The sequence below is a fragment of the Lepisosteus platostomus genome, chromosome 5 (assembly GCF_059453375.1).
Source record: "Lepisosteus platostomus isolate fLepPlt1 chromosome 5, fLepPlt1.hap1, whole genome shotgun sequence".
In the NCBI taxonomy this organism is placed as follows: domain Eukaryota; kingdom Metazoa; phylum Chordata; class Actinopteri; order Semionotiformes; family Lepisosteidae; genus Lepisosteus; species Lepisosteus platostomus.
Window position 1 is genome coordinate 32,753,461 of NC_142615.1, and position 12,627 is coordinate 32,766,087.

General features: G+C 40.7%; 1 pseudogene; it reads left to right on the forward strand.

Annotated features, from left to right (window-relative positions):
• The window catches only part of LOC148665630 (scavenger receptor cysteine-rich type 1 protein M130-like), a 35,198-nt pseudogene that overhangs the window by 4,105 nt on the left and 18,466 nt on the right, over positions 1-12,627 (forward strand).

The following is a 12,627-nucleotide window of genomic DNA, read 5'->3' on the forward strand; positions in this document are numbered from 1 at the left end:
TCAATTAAATTCAACTGTATTGTCATTAAACTTACACAGGTGCAAGGTATAATGAAAAGTGTTTCTCATTAGTCACTCAGGTGCATTATATAAATAGGACAGAAGATAAGACAATAGACAGTAACACAATAGCAAAAACAGTAACATGTAATAACATAACATAAATAACGTAATCAAGTAATCAAAACTGTGCAAAATTCCGCAAACAGAGAAAATATTACAGGACAAAAACAGTACAAGGTAATTCTTGGAAAAGTGCAAAAATAGTATGGTTAAAAATAGTATGGTTAATTAATAAATATTAAATATTATTACGACCGGTACAGTTTTACTGGGCTGTCTGGTATTTTTGAAAAATGTTGTTCTTTAATATAATTTAATCTGATGATCATGTGTTAAGTTTAGATGTTGGCAGGTAAATTCTAGAAAATCATTGTCAACAATTCACATACAGACAATGGGAATATACACTTCACACACATTTCAGCACAACATGTGAAGTACCTGTCAGCCTCTGACCACTGTTGTGACCACAGGTCCCACTAACACAGAAACACTGGTCCCAGGACTTGGAAGCCACAGAGTTAGTACAGTGTCCAGTACAGTGACCACAGTCTCCTGGAACCCAGGACCAGCCATCTGAGGTTCTACAGTCATTACAGCCACTGCCCGCCGTAGTGACCACAGTATGCAGAAGCGCTTTTCTGTTTAATTTAAAACTCAGCTTTATGGATATCATTTATGGATATCATATCATAATTTTATCCCTTAAAATTATAATTGATGCTATAAATAAGGGAGCTTATATAATTAAAAATAATTATAAATAATAACAAGAATTTCACCTCTACAATTAATCATAATATTAATTCAGCTTATACGAATTTTTAAACTATTTTCTATTAATGCTGTTTTATATGCAGTTATACACTATTACACACAACACAGACTAAGGATAGTGTTTTTTAAGTACTAACATATAATTATTATAACTATTAATATTGTAGATATTTAGCAACCTTATCAAAAATGATGTACAACTTGACAATCCCTTATCTATTACCATAATAATAAAATACAAAATTTTAGCTGTAATTTGGGTCATGTGCTAGGACTTGTGGAAATTTTCCCATTTGCAAACAAAAAGGAATACAAATGTTTTAACAATAATACAACATCTTCAAAATATTTACCAGGGGTTGTTTATTTCATTGTGCTCAATTCTGCCCTCTCTAACAGGTATAATAACAGACTAGTGTATTAACAGAGATCAGTGTGTTTTTAAACACTGTTGACTGATATCTTATTTTACACACTGATGAATTAATATGTTTTATTAAAGTAATTAACTGATGTGTTATTAAACACTGGAGTATTTTTAGACTAATATTTTAAATGAGATAAGTGTGTTATTTAATACTAGAGTATTATTGAGACTCCAGTATTATTACCATTGACACATTTTGTATTTACTGTATTATTAAAGTAACATTAATAATAATAACATTATAACATTATGGAAATGTTATTAAAAAATAGAGTATTTTGAGAGAAGGTGACAATTTTAGTGCAAAGAACTATTACAGACAGGCGATCAGAGATAAAAGTATATTTAAGGCACGTTTCCGATTAACAAATAATATTAGTAACTCGGGCCCTATTGCAGGTGAATGTGCTAATACAAATAAGAGTACTGAAGGTAAATGTATTAAAATGTTTTTGATCCATGGTTATTTTTGAGAATGATTACAGTAGTTTTAGATACTATAGTAATTATATTACAGAAGGATCTAACATTGTAACACGATTGAGGACAAGACATATAGTTGTGTTTATTTGTTATAACAGTCACATTCAGGTGGTAGGTACTTGTATTGCAGTGTGTTGTAGTTTTCTGACCTGAATCCATACTGGGTGCTTTTAGACAACAGTGTCCAGTTTCAGTAACAACACAGGAGTCCTGAGGCAAATCTTGTAGTTTTTTCAACTTTAAACAAAAGTTTGGGATCTGTTCAGACTGGAGTCTATTATGTTGGATGAAATGTGTATTTGACCCGGAAGTCCTTCATTTTGAAGAGATAAAGGTTTAATTCTTGTTCCATGTTTATTATGCATTTGTCTGATACTTCACAGCTAAATGAATTGTTGTTTGTAAGTCTTAGATAATTAATGATAGGGATCATTTTTCTTACATCATGGAATTTTAAAAAGAATGATTAATAAAAATAACTTGTGCACTGTGATTCTAGAATATATTATTAAATGCAACTTTAATTCAATCTGTGAATTATGGATTAAGATCTTGAGAGGTAAAAGCTAAAACACATTGTTCACATATATATCATGTTATCATGGTAAAAATCATATATGAATAAAAAGTAGTATTACAATGAATTGTAGTATATGATAGAAAAAAAAATATTTCACACAAAAAGAACAAATCTAGTTACTGTAAGTGTGCCCTGGACAGTAAGTATACACACTTCACGTACAGTCTGGGCTGGGACTGACTTGCGTCAGGAGCAACATTCCCTCGAGCGCTCACCCTGTCATTCAGACTGGGTCAGGACGTCTTTCAATTAAACCTTCAGTCTTTCATTCAGGCTCCCAGTCACACTAATCACCTCTTTATTTGAAACTGTTCAGAACACCGAATCTCCATCATTAGAGCTAAACCTTGTGAAACTAGCGATCGCATTCCAATCATAGTAAAGTTTTTACTTGGATATTTTCGTATCTCACTGCTCCTGCTCTTCAATCCTGAAATATTTTCTCTGTTTTAATTTTTTCCCTTTTCTGCGCCGACTCTCCAGCCTCTCTTTTCTTTATTTCAGCTGGGAGATGGGCGTCCCTCTTTATGTTTTCTTTCTGCTCGCCTTTTTAATTCAGCCCAACCTATTATCAGCAGCCTGCATTTGATCTGTTACTCCCTGATCAATAAATCTCTGAAAGTCCTGCACCTGGGTTTCAATTATATCTCCTGCTGCAGAACTGCTTTTCCATCTTTCTGCAGCATTAAACTTCACATATTTCAGCACAACTTGTGAAGCACCCATCTATTAAAAATATTTTTATTGATTCTGTTTTGAATTTTATAACTTATTTTCAAAGTAGAATGTTGAAGAGACTCATCAGTGTTTAAATCTCTTACCTGATACAGACATGTGGTCAGTGTCCACTTTTAAGTACATGTGGGGCCTGAGACCCAGATACACCAGATACACCAAACCTGGTTTCAGTGATTCAGCCTTCTGACACCACAGCCACTGTCCACTGTACTGACCACAGCTTCCAGAAACACAGGAACATGATCATTACAGCCACTGACCACTATACTGACCACAGCTTCCAGAAACACAGGAACATGATCATTACAGCCACTGTCCACTGTACTGACCACAGCTTCCAGAAACACAGGAAAAAAGTCATTAGAGCCACTGTCCACTGTAGTAACCATAGCAGAACAGCCCTCTGCAGTCACACAGTGATATGGACAGAGTGATATATAACAGGATCTGGACACAGGTGTGTGGAGGGAGAGGTAAGATGGCTGCTGGTGGACTTCCTGTCACTCCACTGTCTCTTGTTCCCCATGGGAGAGACTAGCAATCCAATCAAACAGGTAAAACAAAATAAAAATTCCAGGTGTATTTCTAAAACTTCTTAATATAAAAATATCCTGTAGACATGGTAATAGGGATTGTTTCTCTCTCTCTCTGCAGGCAGTGCTGATGTGAGGCTGGTGAATGGTGCCAGTCCCTGTGAGGGCACAGTGGAGGTGTATCATGGTGGAGAGTGGGGGACAGTACGTCACTCTGGCTGGGATCTGTTTGATGCTAAAGTGGTGTGCAGACAGCTGGGCTGTGGATCTGCTGTTTCAGCACCAGGAGGAGCTCACTTCGGACCAGGGTCTGGATCAGTCCTGCTGAGTTGGGTCGAGTGCAGCGGGTCAGAGGCTGCGCTGAGGGACTGTGGAAAAGATGAAGTGAATTATCAGTATCATGGCTATGATGCTGGAGTAAGGTGTTCAGGTAAGAGACACAGACTTGTCTCCAGCACAGAGGACAATGAAAACTCCTCCACTGATCTAGAGTCCATCATCATGATCAATTAAATTAAAATTAAATTAATTAAAATCTAGTATTGATAATATGATGATAATAATAATAATTCAAAGCAATATACGTTATAAACATATTATATTTAATTTGATTGGTGTGTCTTGTTTCTGTGTTTCCTCTGTGTTTATGCAGTCTCACTGAGCCTGTAGCTCATCCTCTGTCTCCAGGCACTTCAGTGTTGTTCAGTTTAAACAGGCAGGCTGTGCTCAGTGAGTCTGTATCTACTTCACTTTGTCTTTACTGTTTTAGCACTGGTGAAGTGACAATCTGCTGTGGTTCCACTGTGCTGTTGGGTGAAATGCCTTTTCATTTTCAGGTGTGTTTGTTGGTGTCATTGTCAGTGGATCTGGTCATTCTCAGGTGTGTTTTAATGGTATGTTGGTGTCAGTGTCAGTGGATCTGGTCAGTCTCAGGTGTGTTTAAATGGTATGTTGGTGTCAGTGTCAGTGGATCTGGTCAGTCTCAGGTGTGTTTTAATGGTATGTTGGTGTCAGTGTCAGTGGATCTGGTCAGTCTCAGGTGTGTTTTAATGGTATGTTGGTGTCAGTGTCAGTGGATCTGGTCAGTCTCAGGTGTGTTTAAATGGTATGTTGGTGTCAGTGTCAGTGGATCTGGTCATTCTCAGGTGTGTTTTAATGGTATGTTGGTGTCAGTATCAGTGGATCTGGTCAGTTTCAGGTGTGTTTTAATGGTATGTTGGTGTCAGTGTCAGTGGATCTGGTCAGTTTCAGGTGTGTTTAAATGGTATGTTGGTATCAGTGTCAGTGGATCTGGTCAGTCTCAGGTGTGTTTTAATGGTATGTTGGTGTCAGTGTCAGTGGATCTGGTCAGTTTCAGGTGTGTTTAAATGGTATGTTGGTATCAGTGTCAGTGGATCTGGTCAGTCTCAGGTGTGTTTTAATGGTATGTTGGTGTCAGTGTCAGTGGATCTGGTCAGTCTCAGGTGTGTTTTAATGGTATGTTGGTGTCAGTGTCAGTGGATCTGGTCAGTCTCAGGTGTGTTTTAATGGTATGTTGGTGTCAGTGTCAGTGGATCTGGTCAGTCTCAGGTGTGTTTTAATGGTATTTTTGTGTCAGTGTCAGTGGATCTGGTCAGTTTCAGGTGTGTTTTAATGGTATGTTGGTGTCAGTGTCAGTGGATCTGGTCAGTTTCAGGTGTGTTTTAATGGTATGTTGGTGTCAGTGTCAGTGGATCTGGTCAGTCTCAGGTGTGTTTTAATGGTATGTTGGTGTCAGTATCAGTGGATCTGGTCAGTCTCAGGTGTGTTTAAATGGTATTTTGGTGTCAGTGTCAGTGGATCTGGTCAGTCTCAAGTGTGTTTTAATGGTATGTTGGTGTCAGTGTCAGTGGATCTGGTCAGTCTCAGGTGTGTTTTAATGGTATGTTGGTGTCAGTGTCAGTGGATCTGGTCAGTCTCAGGTGTGTTTTAATGGGATGTTGGTGTCAGTGTCAGTGGATCTGGTCAGTCTCAGGTGTGTTTTAATGGGATGTTGGTGTCAGTGTCAGTGGATCTGGTCAGTCTCAGGTGTGTTTTAATGGTATGTTGGTGTCAGTGTCAGTGGATCTGGTCAGTCTCAGGTGTGTTTTAATGGTATTTTTGTGTCAGTGTCAGTGGATCTGGTCAGTCTCAGGTGTGTTTTAATGGTATTTTTGTGTCTGTGTCAGTGGATCTGGTCAGTTTCAGGTGTGTTTTAATGGTATGTTGGTGTCAGTGTCAGTGGATCTGGTCAGTCTCAGGTGTGTTTTAATGGTATGTTGGTGTCAGTGTCAGTGGATCTGGTCAGTTTCAGGTGTGTTTAAATGGTATTTTGGTGTCAGTGTCAGCGGATCTGGTCAGTCTCAGGTGTGTTTTAATGGTATGTTGGTGTCAGTGTCAGTGGATCTGGTCAGTCTCAGGTGTGTTTTAATGGTATGTTGGTGTCAGTGTCAGTGGATCTGGTCAGTCTCAGGTGTGTTTTAATGGTATTTTTGTGTCAGTGTCAGTGGATCTGGTCAGTTTCAGGTGTGTTTTAATGGTATGTTGGTGTCAGTGTCAGTGGATCTGGTCAGTTTCAGGTGTGTTTTAATGGTATGTTGGTGTCAGTGTCAGTGGATCTGGTCAGTCTCAGGTGTGTTTTAATGGTATGTTGTTGTCAGTGTCAGTGGATCTGGTCAGTTTCAGGTGTGTTTAAATGGTATTTTGGTGTCAGTGTCAGCGGATCTGGTCAGTCTCAGGTGTGTTTTAATGGTATGTTGGTGTCAGTGTCAGTGGATCTGGTCAGTCTCAGGTGTGTTTTAATGGTATGTTGGTGTCAGTGTCAGTGGATCTGGTCAGTCTCAGGTGTGTTTTAATGGTATTTTTGTGTCAGTGTCAGTGGATCTGGTCAGTTTCAGGTGTGTTTTAATGGTATGTTGGTGTCAGTGTCAGTGGATCTGGTCAGTCTCAGGTGTGTTTTAATGGTATGTTGGTGTCAGTATCAGTGGATCTGGTCAGTTTCAGGTGTGTTTAAATTGTATTTTGGTGTCAGTGTCAGCGGATCTGGTCAGTCTCAGGTGTGTTTAAATGGTATGTTGGTGTCAGTATCAGTGGATCTGGTCAGTTTCAGGTGTGTTTAAATGGTATGTTGGTGTCAGTGTCAGTGGATCTGGTCAGTCTCAGGTGTATTTAAATGGGATGTTGGTGTCAGTGTCAGTGGATCTGGTCAGTCTTAGGTGTGTTTTAATGGTATGTTGGTGTCAGTGTCAGTGGATCTGGTCAGTCTCAGGTGTGTTTTAATGGTATGTTGGTGTCAGTGTCAGTGGATCTGGTCAGTCTCAGGTGTGTTTAAATGGTATGTTGGTGTCAGTGTCAGTGGATCTGGTCAGTCTCAGGTGTGTTTAAATGGTATGTTGGTGTCAGTGTCAGTGGATCTGGTCAGTCTCAGGTGTGTTTAAATGGTATGTTGGTGTCAGTGTCAGTGGATCTGGTCATTCTCAGGTGTGTTTTAATGGTATGTTGGTGTCAGTATCAGTGGATCTGGTCAGTTTCAGGTGTGTTTTAATGGTATGTTGGTGTCAGTGTCAGTGGATCTGGTCAGTCTCAGGTGTGTTTTAATGGTATGTTGGTGTCAGTGTCAGTGGATCTGGTCAGTCTCAGGTGTGTTTTAATGGTATTTTTGTGTCAGTGTCAGTGGATCTGGTCAGTTTCAGGTGTGTTTTAATGGTATGTTGGTGTCAGTGTCAGTGGATCTGGTCAGTCTCAGGTGTGTTTTAATGGTATGTTGGTGTCAGTATCAGTGGATCTGGTCAGTTTCAGGTGTGTTTAAATTGTATTTTGGTGTCAGTGTCAGCGGATCTGGTCAGTCTCAGGTGTGTTTAAATGGTATGTTGGTGTCAGTATCAGTGGATCTGGTCAGTTTCAGGTGTGTTTAAATGGTATGTTGGTGTCAGTGTCAGTGGATCTGGTCAGTCTCAGGTGTATTTAAATGGGATGTTGGTGTCAGTGTCAGTGGATCTGGTCAGTCTTAGGTGTGTTTTAATGGTATGTTGGTGTCAGTGTCAGTGGATCTGGTCAGTCTCAGGTGTGTTTAAATGGTATGTTGGTGTCAGTGTCAGTGGATCTGGTCAGTCTCAGGTGTGTTTAAATGGTATGTTGGTGTCAGTGTCAGTGGATCTGGTCAGTCTCAGGTGTGTTTAAATGGTATGTTGGTGTCAGTGTCAGTGGATCTGGTCAGTCTCAGGTGTGTTTTAATGGTATGTTGGTGTCAGTGTCAGTGGATCTGGTCAGTCTCAGGTGTGTTTAAATGGTATGTTGGTGTCAGTGTCAGTGGATCTGGTCAGTCTCAGGTGTGTTTTAATGGTATGTTGGTGTCAGTGTCAGTGGATCTGGATAGTCTCAGGTGTGTTGTAATGGTATGTTGGAGCCCAGTGCTGTAGAGGAGTTCAGCTGCACTACCAGCTGTCCAAAGGGCTGATCCTTGGTGGTGGAGTGACTCTTGGTCTGATTCTGATGAGCCCAGAATTTAATAATTTAATGTCAGATAAGCTCCTAATGCAGCCCCAAAATATTTTATGGTTAAACTTTTTGACGTTGACCTTTCAGATTTTCTTTCGACTCTCCTCTCTTTCATTTAATTTTTATTTATGTCCTATTTTCTACTTTCTTATCTATATCTATCCAATTATCTATATTCTTATTGAAAGCACTCTGCATTATTGTCCAATTGATTGTAATAGTGTATGTATTTCTAAAATGTAATTTTCTACGCCTAATTATAGGTGTAAATATATTTATGAATGGAACAATAAGAAGTCAAGATTTAAATTGAGAATCTTTTATATATATATTTTTTCACATGAAGTTAATTTATTTTCATAGGGTAGTAAGTTTAATTTTCACAGACACCAGGTTCAGCAACAGTGAGCAATGAGCTGCACTATGAGAGATTACCTGCTCAGACTGACAGCCTGTAGTTCTCTATTGCAGGTTTTGTGAGGCTGGTGAATGGACACAGTCTCTGCTCTGGGAGAGTGGAGGTGAATCTCAAGAACACCTGGACCTCAGTGTGCGACTCTGACTTTGACTGGCAGGATGCAGAGGTTGTCTGTCGGGAGCTGGACTGTGGGGCTCCTTCAGTGATACACAGAGGTGCTCATTTCGGACAGGGCCAGGGTCCAGTCGGGTCAGAGCAGTTCCAGTGTACAGGACAAGAGTCCAAGCTAAAGCACTGCCCCACTGCAGCCAGGCCAGAGCACAGCTCCTCCCAGAGCAGAGCTGTGGGTCTGACTTGTATAGGTAAGATTGTTGTCATTCATGGAAACAATTGTTCTAGAGTCGTAAATGATACATATTGTGATTGGGTGATCTCTGTTGTAGACTGAGTGATCTCCAGGGGAGAGTGGGTGATCTCCTGAGGAGCGCCAAGTGGAGCAGCATGCAATCGGCAGGTTCTAGGCAGGGTCCCAAGCACACACCCCACACACTAGACTTAATTTAAACCAGTGATTTATTAGCTGGAACTTACAGTTTATGATCTGGACCTGGTGCACTAGACATAGTAGCTTGTTGTTCTTGAGGATGTCGATTGGCTGTGTTGGTGTTCCGATCGGCACCCGGTGTGGAACTGCTAGGGGAAGAAAATAACACAGGTGGTTCAGTGTAAGAACTGAGGGGATGGTGCTTTCTCCCTGGGCTGTCTTGTGAAACGTGTATCTACAGCCTGTGCAATGGCGAAAACTGCCCTTCAGTCTTGAGGCTGGGAAAACGAATCAGCCTAGGCTGTGCCAAAGCCTGTGTTAATAGCAGCAGCCTACCCTTCAGCCCACTCAGACTGTGTGGGAAAAAAGTACAGTTAGCAGGTAGTAGGTAGATTTTTCAATTGTAACAAAGCTCCTCACCAATGAAGCTAGGAAAAGTAAGGTAAACAGCCAGTGTGATGGCAAGGACTGTTACAGAAATATCAATGCTATTCTTCAGGCCTAAGACTGGAATTGTAGAGATGAAAATATAAGTGAAAACCTTCATCTTGGGGACGGTTTATTAATACTTTATTTCAATATGTGCCAGGCTGAGGCAATTATTGGGGAATTTTTCTGTCTTCTCCAAGTCCATCCTGGTTTTATGTGGCCTAGAGCAGGGTGCTAATTGTCTCCTATGAGCTGCACATCGTTATCTTACGTATGGGGAAAACTTGGAAAAATGAGTCCCCAGGGAAAGTAGCACCCTTTGAGGAAACAATCCCTTCTGGCATCACAATATCTTATTCTATGCCTGCTATTGGTTTCTCACTCACTATATGCTGGATCTTATAGTTTTTTTCACTGTATTGGTACTTTAATTTGTTGTATTTCTTGTGGCCTGCTGTGGTGTCATGCTGGTGAAGTTCTCTCCTATCTGCAGGATACACAGGGTTCAGGCTGGCGAACGGCTCTGACTCCTGCTCTGGCCGAGTGGAGTTACAGTGGCTCTTCAAGGACTGGGGGACAGTGTGTGACCTGTACTGGGATCTGAGAGATGCCAGTGTTCTCTGCCAGCAGCTGGACTGTGGAGAGGCTGTAGCAGCACCAGGACAGGCCAGGTTTGGACAGGGCAGTGGACCAGTATGGGCTGATGTGTTTGAGTGCTGGGGCAATGACAGTCGTCTCTCACACTGTGCTGTCTCTTCGTGGGGTAGAGCAGGGTGCTCTCATGGACAGGACGCAGGAGTCATCTGCTCTGGTGAGAATCGTGTATTTAAAACATAGTGACACTCCCTCTGCTTACACACAGAAGCACACTGTTTTCATTATTGAATATCTGCTCTGTTACACACTGCCAGTTATGTAAGAGATGCAAAGATGAAAACACATATTCCTTAAAACGTGAGTGTGTTTTTAACATGTCATATCTATCTCAAATATTCCCTCAAGGTGTTATTAGGTTATTTTCTTTCTGATGGATAGATGCACAAATACACTGAGGACTAAAGCTCAGTTGTATATTTATGTTGATATCAATGCTCTAAAAGATTAAAGAAAGTTCTGTACCTCAGTATCCTGTAATTAACATCTGACCTGCTTAATTGGTTTAATTAATAGAGTCCAATAAAACAGGAGCCTGAAAAGAAAGTGAGTCTCAGAAAGTCAAAGTTTACAGATGTTATGTGCAGTTGAGCCCCACACACAGCTGACATTCCACTGGTGAAACATCACTCCTGTGGACAGAAATGAGCTCCTTTCTTCTCTTTTACAGACTCAAATATGACCAGAGATTCACCTGGAGCAGGTAAAGAGAGAATGAGGACTGTCTTAATCACATCAGTGCTGTTTTATTTGTAGTTTCATTTCTGGTGTTAAATTGCTCCTCTCACACAAGGTTGACAGTCTGATTTCTCTCTCTCTGTTTGTTTCACAAACTTCCTTTCTTCAGCTCTTCCCTCTTCCAAAACACCAGGTATGAATTAGCCCCTGTTCTGTATCTCCAGGGCTCTCAGTGTGTGCTGATGTCTCTGTTGCTCAGTGGAATCCCAGATCAGTCAGTGAGGCAAAAGCTGTGTGTGTGCAGTTTTTTCTGTGTGTCACAAACACACTCGGGTCTTTGGGATCTACAGCAAACACATCTATCTGAATAATGCAATTTGACACTGGTGGAGCTATTGTCTCTATGCCCAACAGTGGGTCAGAAAAAATAACTTATCTGGTATACTGTTTATGAACAATGTGGAATATGTTAAACTTACTTTATATATTAAATATATATATAATATAATAATATATATATATACTGCTTATGAACAATTTGTTACAATAAGTGTATATATTAAATTAATCAAAAGTCAAGAAACACTGTACTTGAACTGTATCTGCTGTGCGTAGTGGGCCAACTTGTAACAGGAGGTCATGGTGATCTCTTAGAACTCCTGATCTCTGACCCCTGACCTCTAATTTTCTGGTCCTAGATCAGCTATCCCTTAGGCTGGTTGGGAGAGGAGATGATTGTGCTGGGAGGCTGGAGGTTTATCACAGTGGCTCCTGGGGGACAGTCTGCGATGACTCCTGGGACCTGGCAGACTCTCAGGTGGTGTGCAGGCAGCTCCAGTGTGGGACGGCCCTCAGTGCCCCAGTGCCATCCTCCTTCAGCCAGGGAACTGGTCCCATCTGGCTGGATGAGGTGGGCTGTCTGGGGAACGAGTCGTCTCTGTGGGAGTGTCCCTCAGCAGGGTGGGGACAGCATGACTGTGGACACAAGGAGGATGTGAGAATCCTGTGTTCAGGTAGGGGAGATAATTAAAATTACAATGATTCAGAAAATTTTATCCCACATTGTGGATATGGCTTGCATATAGAGTGCCTAGATATGTTTGACTTGTGAGGATGTGAGAATCTTGTGTTCAGTAAGTTAGTTAAGTAAAATAATCCATATTCTTAAATTCCACGTTGTGGATATGGTTTGCATCTGGAGTGCTTAAATACATCTTGTTGAGGAAAAGACTGAGCTGGATGCAGAATTAATTTTAAAATAAATATTTATATTTATGATACAGTTGTGAATGCACATATTCACATCCCAGCAAAGATAAATAAAGAGAGAAAGAAACTCAAGATAAATTCCCCTCCACTTTAATGGGTATATATTAATCTCAGTCCTCCAGTAAAATCTAGGGTCCAAATTTTAAACTAAAATCAATAAGACCTGTTGTCTGTTTGGGTGTATTTGTCTTGGCCATGATCTTTCATGATTTTCTGCCTCAAATGTTTCATTTTGATTTGTTCCAAGAATCTTCCTGTCAGATCCTGATGAACCACTTGGTGTAAATGTCACCCTGAGCCACGTTTTCTCCACTCACAGCGCTGCACCCCTCACCTTGAACCATGCGTTCTTCTTTCATGTCTCAATCTCTTAGTTGTGCTCCTGCTGAATAGCCAAGCTGATCAGAATGACATTTTGGATCAGAACCTGATCATGTAATGGGATTTTAAAGCTCTGTGTGATGCACTGTCCAGGTTCTGAATGAACAGAACCACACACTCCTGTCACCTTCATGTCAGCTGTGTTATTGTACAGCTGTC